This window comes from Lipotes vexillifer, unplaced genomic scaffold, assembly GCF_000442215.2.
Source record: "Lipotes vexillifer unplaced genomic scaffold, Lipotes_vexillifer_v1.1 scaffold670, whole genome shotgun sequence".
In the NCBI taxonomy this organism is placed as follows: domain Eukaryota; kingdom Metazoa; phylum Chordata; class Mammalia; order Artiodactyla; family Lipotidae; genus Lipotes; species Lipotes vexillifer.
Window position 1 is genome coordinate 1,641,255 of NW_006778108.1, and position 6,000 is coordinate 1,647,254.

Consider the following 6,000-nt stretch of genomic DNA (forward strand, 5'->3'; position numbering starts at 1 on the left):
CTGGGGAGGGTCCTGGACGGGTGTACGTACTCCCCGCACAGCCCTGACCTGGATGCAGGGGCCACGTCCCCCCGAAGGGAAGGGCGGCCAAGCCCGGGCCTCCGAGCATCGCATTGCGCTGCCTGCTCAGTGCAGCATCTTCCTGGGAGCCCAGGGTCACTGGCGGGGTGAGCGGGGCTCGTGCGGGAGGAGGTAAAGGTGACAGGGTGGCCGGACTCCTATGGCTGCTCAGGCCAGACAGGACAGCCCACCTGAGAGCATTTGTGAACAATTCACTGAAAATAGTTGTGAGCAGCCTGCAAGGCTGAGGAGCCGTCCAGAAAGAGGAATCCGTGGAACAGGAAGGAGAAAGATGGGGTGGGGGTCTGGGAGGAGCTGAGCGTGGAGCTAGTACCCCATCCATTTTTTTTTTTTTTTAATAAAATATGGAACGCTTCACGAATTTGCGTGTCATCCTTGCGCAGGGGCCATGCTAATCTTCTCTGTATCGTTCCAATTTTAGTATATGTGCTGCCGAAGCGAGCACCGCCATCCATTTTTTTTTTTTTTTAATAAAATATGGAACGCTTCACGAATTTGCGTGTCATCCTTGCGCAGGGGCCATGCTAATCTTCTCTGTATCGTTCCAATTTTAGTATATGTGCTGCCGAAGCGAGCACCGCCATCCATTTTTTTTTTTTTTTAATAAAATATGGAACGCTTCACGAATTTGCGTGTCATCCTTGCGCAGGGGCCATGCTAATCTTCTCTGTATCGTTCCAATTTTAGTATATGTGCTGCCGAAGCGAGCACCGCCATCCATTTTTGATTGGTTTTTTGCTTTGTTTGTCATTTGACTCTTGGTGCTTCTGTTGCGTTAAGCTTGGTTTCAAAATCGCTCTCCACACAGCTCATCCCTTATGGTCCCCCAAGTTCAAAAGCCCTTTGTTCCTCCCCCTCCATTCCGTCCAGTCACCTATTCTGCTGATTTTCCTCAGAGATGCCCCTTGGATCCTGTGACCAGAAAACCCCCTCGGCGGTGGTCAGGCAGTGGGTCTCAAGGGCAGGCCTGGGCCCCGCGTAGTGCCTGGGTACACGGCTGCTAGCCTACCCCTGCTTTGCCTATGCCTCACCCAGTTTCCATGTTGCCATGTCTAATTTTTTAAAAGATGCTGAAAATGGAGATTTTATGAAAAATCTCCCAAATTTACTCCTGTTCGCTCATTTTTGTACAAAAAATTATGAACAGTGCTCCTTGAGTCCATGAGATTTGCTCGGCAAATCCCTCCCCAGGGCTGCTGGCAGGAGGGTCCGGATTATGCTGGGGTTTCTGAGCCCGTCCCCCCCTGAGAGGCTCTCCTGTGCCCGCTCCCACATTCTAGGCCTCGAGTTGGGCCCCTGGCTGTGACCGCCCTGTCCAAGCTCACCTCCCACCCCCTAACCCCACACACCGAGACTCAAGACACCCAGCTGTCGGCTCTGAACTGGCCTCTGCTGATGCTGGGCCCACCTCTCCCACCACTGTCACCCCTCCCCACCCCGCAAAGCTACCCTGACTCCACAACTGGCCTTGGCTTGGACGTCACTTCCCCTGTGGAGCAGAGTCTGGCCAGGCCTCTGACACCACCAGCCACGCTGCCCTGAGATGCACTTCGGACAGGACCCTGCCTCCAAGGTCTGGAGCTCCTCCACATCAGAGACCAGCTCCACCCATTTGCAATTCTGATGGCGAGGCCTGGGTCACTCATGGTCCCCACAAACGCTTGATGAGTAACCAAGGCTGTTTGCCAACATAGGCCACAACCAGACGCTCAAATATGGTCACAAGAACCTCACTGATGAAGACAAAAATCACGCTTCTTCCTCAATCAGGAGAAATTATTTGCTTGGTCACTAACATGGAAAGACAGGTAACCTAAAAGCTCTCTGACCTTAGACCAAGTTACTGAATGCTAGTGGCTTTTCTTGATTTATAAATAAACTTTTCACTTAGGAAGAAGCCATTCCAGCTGGAAATTCTGTGTCATAAGGGGAAAGCATATTCCTATACTTTTGGTGTGAGGGCTGGACGTTCGTCAAGCAACTTCCTGGAACTTCCTTTGGCACAGACGCCAGTGGGAAAGAGCCGCAAATGTCTATGATCCGGCTTACTCCAGGCAATGACTCCCACCTCATTCCTATTTTAATTAAAGATAATAATGCCTAAAGATAATAGAAGCACTGTTTTCCTATGACTCTGCCCGTCGAAAGCTTTCTAAACCTGGCCAGCAAACGCCCCCCTAACCCCAGTGACGATCCCCTCTCAGTACAAGTGGAAACTACCCCGGGGGGTGGGGAGTCAGGCTCCCAGGGGACAAAAGCCAGTGTCCAGAGTGGACGGTGGCCTGAGCAGAGGTGGCCTTAATCCCCAATGCAACGTCACCTATAAAAGTTTCAAAATAGGGAATTTGAACTCCTGCCCCCCAAACCAGGGGAGGAAGCAAGTTGGCAGGAATCTAGCATCTAGTACCTGGCGAGGCGAGCACGCAGGGGCACTTCCGTGCATCCACCGAGAGGCTATTGGTGGGCACCGACGGTGAGCGGGCAGTGTGCTGGGCGGGAGGGCCAGAAGGCCATCTGGTCTGGGCGCTGCACACAGCACAGGGGAAGATGGTCTTTGAACAAGCATGGACGTAAGCCTGGGGCTCCAGACCAGGCGAAGACGGCCTGGAGGGAATGAACACAGTACCTGGGTCTGGGGATTCAGAAAGAGCCTCCTGTGCAGATGTCACTTAGGGGAGACACGAAGCTGGGGCCGGAGTTGGGGCCAAGGCCGAGGGGACGTGTTCCAGGCTGAGGGGACAGGCTGGGAGAACAAGGAGGCAGGGAACAAGCTGCTGGATGGAGAGAGGGCTGGGGAGACGAGCGTGTGGGAAGTGCGTCCTGACAGCTCTGGGGCGCAGCGAGGGGCGGGCTGGAGAGGAGGGGCCCGGGTGGGCATCTGAGAAGCTGGAGGCAGGGATCCCGGCCGCGGCCCGGGCAGCTGGACCTCAGGATGGAGTGCAGATGAACAAAGTGCATCCCAGGAGGTGTCAGGGGGCAGGGTTGGCAGGCCCGGGGCTCCTTGAATATGCATAAAGGGGGGCATGGAGAACGTGAGGGTGAAGCACCCCCCACTCCCCGCTCCTGCCCCAAGCCCTGGTGGACAGAGGTGCTATTTGCCAAGGTAGGAAACGGTGGGGGATGGATCTGGGAAAGTTGGGGTTGGTGATGAACTCACATTTCCCGGGTGGGGCTGACTGACAGGTACCCCACCCCAGGCCCTGGCTGCCACCATCCAATGGCGCTGTCTTGGCTCACACAGGCCAGGTCAGAGGGGTTAAGGCCCTGGTGTAGCTCCAGCCAATGACAGATGGACAAATGCCCAGCATCTCTGTCCCTGGGTGGGAGGGTCCTGCACGCCATCCCACAGGCCGGCACCCTGGTGCCCAGAGCCTGCTTTGCTTCCTGTCACTCCCCGTCTCACTTCCCTATTCCGCTACTGTTGTGTCCCCCAAATCCCTGTCCTGGGCCTGCTTCTTGGGGAAGGAACCCAATGCACCAGGCTCTTGTCCTCCAGGCCCGTGAGGTCCCTCCCCTGCTATTGCACAGACAAGAAACCAAGTGAGATACCTCGTGTGTCCCCAGACCTCATCTCTGTGTCACCTAATGACCTCAGCTCACTCCCTTTGTCAGGACCTGGAGAAGAGGGGACATGTTTCCCTCCCATCCCAAACAGAGGCCACCCCAAGGAGCCAGCAAGGTTGAAGGGTAACACGTTGGCTCGGATGAGCACGTTTTAAAGCAAAAAGTAAAAGCAGCCTGGGAGTCAGTTAATTCTCTCTGTAAATGCATAAGCTGCCTCGTTATGGGGCCAGGGCGTGTGGGGAGGAGTCGTGCTCACTGCCAACTGATAAACTGGCGGTCGGTTCCGTAGGGCAGTCTCAGAAGGCGGGATCATTTAAGCTGACCCTAAAAGATTCTCTCACAGTGAGCTGGGAAACGACTAGGCTTCCTGACCTCTGAGGCCCAGAGTGAGACCCCGACTCACCGACTCTTCACCAAGAAAATGAATGCCCCCAGTGGCCTCAAAGATTCAGCCTGGGGCCATGTCTCAGGTGGTGGCTTTCAAATTCTACAAGGTCCAAAGTCATCACAGCTGCTGATCTAAATACAAATGGAAGAGATGCTCCAGCCAGGAAGAGGAACAGGTGAGATTTGAACCAGGTATGTCTGACTCCAAGGTGTACTGTCTCCTTGCTCAGCTGGAGTGACACCCACGTGTCACCCAGAAAGTTGGGGAAGCTCGTGAGACTGTGGGCTCCATTGTCAGCCCTCACATCTGAGGGGCGTGTAGTGTTTGAAGATCCCAGTTTTGTTGCTCTCTCTTGTTTTAATTAGTAATTTTGTTCATTTAAAAAAAATAACAGCATTATTGAGATACACACACTATAAAATTCACCTGACTTTTAAAGTGTACAATTCCAAAGGCTGCAGCATATCCACAGAGTTGTGCAACCTTCACGCCTATCTAATTCCAGAATATTTTCATCACTTCCTACACAGCAAGCAGCCACTGCCCCCTTTCCTGGCCCCTGGCAACCACCAGTCTGCCTGCTGTGTCTACGGATTTTTTTTTCTTTTTAATTTACTTTTGGCTGTGTTGGGTCTTTGTTGCTGCGCGCGGGCTTTCTCCAGTTGCGGTGAACAGGGGTTATTCTTTGTTGCGGTGCTCGAGCTTCTCATTGCGGTGGCTTCTCTTGTTGCAGAGCACGGGCTCTAGGCGCACGGGCTTCAGTAGCTGTAGCACATGGGCTCAGTAGTTGTGGCTCGAGGGCTCTAGAGCGCAGGCTCAGTAGTTGTGGTGCATGGGCTTAGTTGCTCCACGGTATGTGGGATCTTCCCAGACCAGGGCTCGAACCCATGTCCCCTGCATTGGCAGGCGGATTCTTAACCACTGTGCCACCAGGGAAGTCCTGTGTCTACGATTTGATGACTGTGGATGTTTCACGTAAACAGAATCACACACGTGGTCTCCTTGACGGGCTTCTCTCACTGAGTGTCATGTGTTCAAGGTGTATCATGTGTGTACGTGTCAGTGCTTCCTTCCTTCTACGGCCGAGTGGTCATCTGTTGTGTGGCTGCATGGCATTTTGTTTGGGGGTGGGGGGTGTTCTCACTGAGATACTATGTAATACTGGATTAATTATGACTGCATCTCTTGCTGAGCGGTTGATAAAATTGAGCTTTCTTTTTCTGGCAAATACATAGAATAAAACCGTCTTCAAAACAGAAGAAAGCAAAACAAACCCTCAGCCTGTACCTCTGGAGTATGGGAAAGGCATTTCACATACAGGCCAGAACACAGAGTGACAGATGCCACAGGTGTGGCGCGAGCAGAAGTAGGGTCTCCCCTGCATCAGCTGGACCAGAGAAAGCTCACAGGCAGGCAGGCCACACAACCTGCTGATGGAGGGAACGCCACGGGCTGGGCCTGTCTCCTCACTGGACAGAAAGCTCCGACTTTCTGTCGGAGATGCAGAAATGCAGCAGGTGCTTCGGAACAAGGCAGCCCGGGCTGCAGCCTCAGCCCCGTCTCCCTTACCAGAAACAGGGTCTGAGCGATACTGAGCTCCGTCTGCATCTTGCTCTGCTACACACATGCTCCACCAGCATCCTCTATTATGAATATGGCAGAATTATACATGGACCTCTCTGTGTAGAAACTGGGATTATACATTCCAGGTTGTATTTTTCCCAACCTTGTTTCTAACGTTTCATAGATGCTCTGCTCTGAGGAAATAATTAGGAAATAATCAAAAGAAAGTTTTGGGAAGAGGCATTGTAAGTGTAATAATTTCCAAGTATGTGCAATGAAGTAAAGACAAATGAAGAAGAAAGCCTTCTTTCTATGAGTTGTCCTTTTCTCTGAGCCTGTGAACAATTCTAGATTTGGAAAAAAATCTGTCTCCTGCCCCACCCGCTCACTCATCCCCCCCCCCC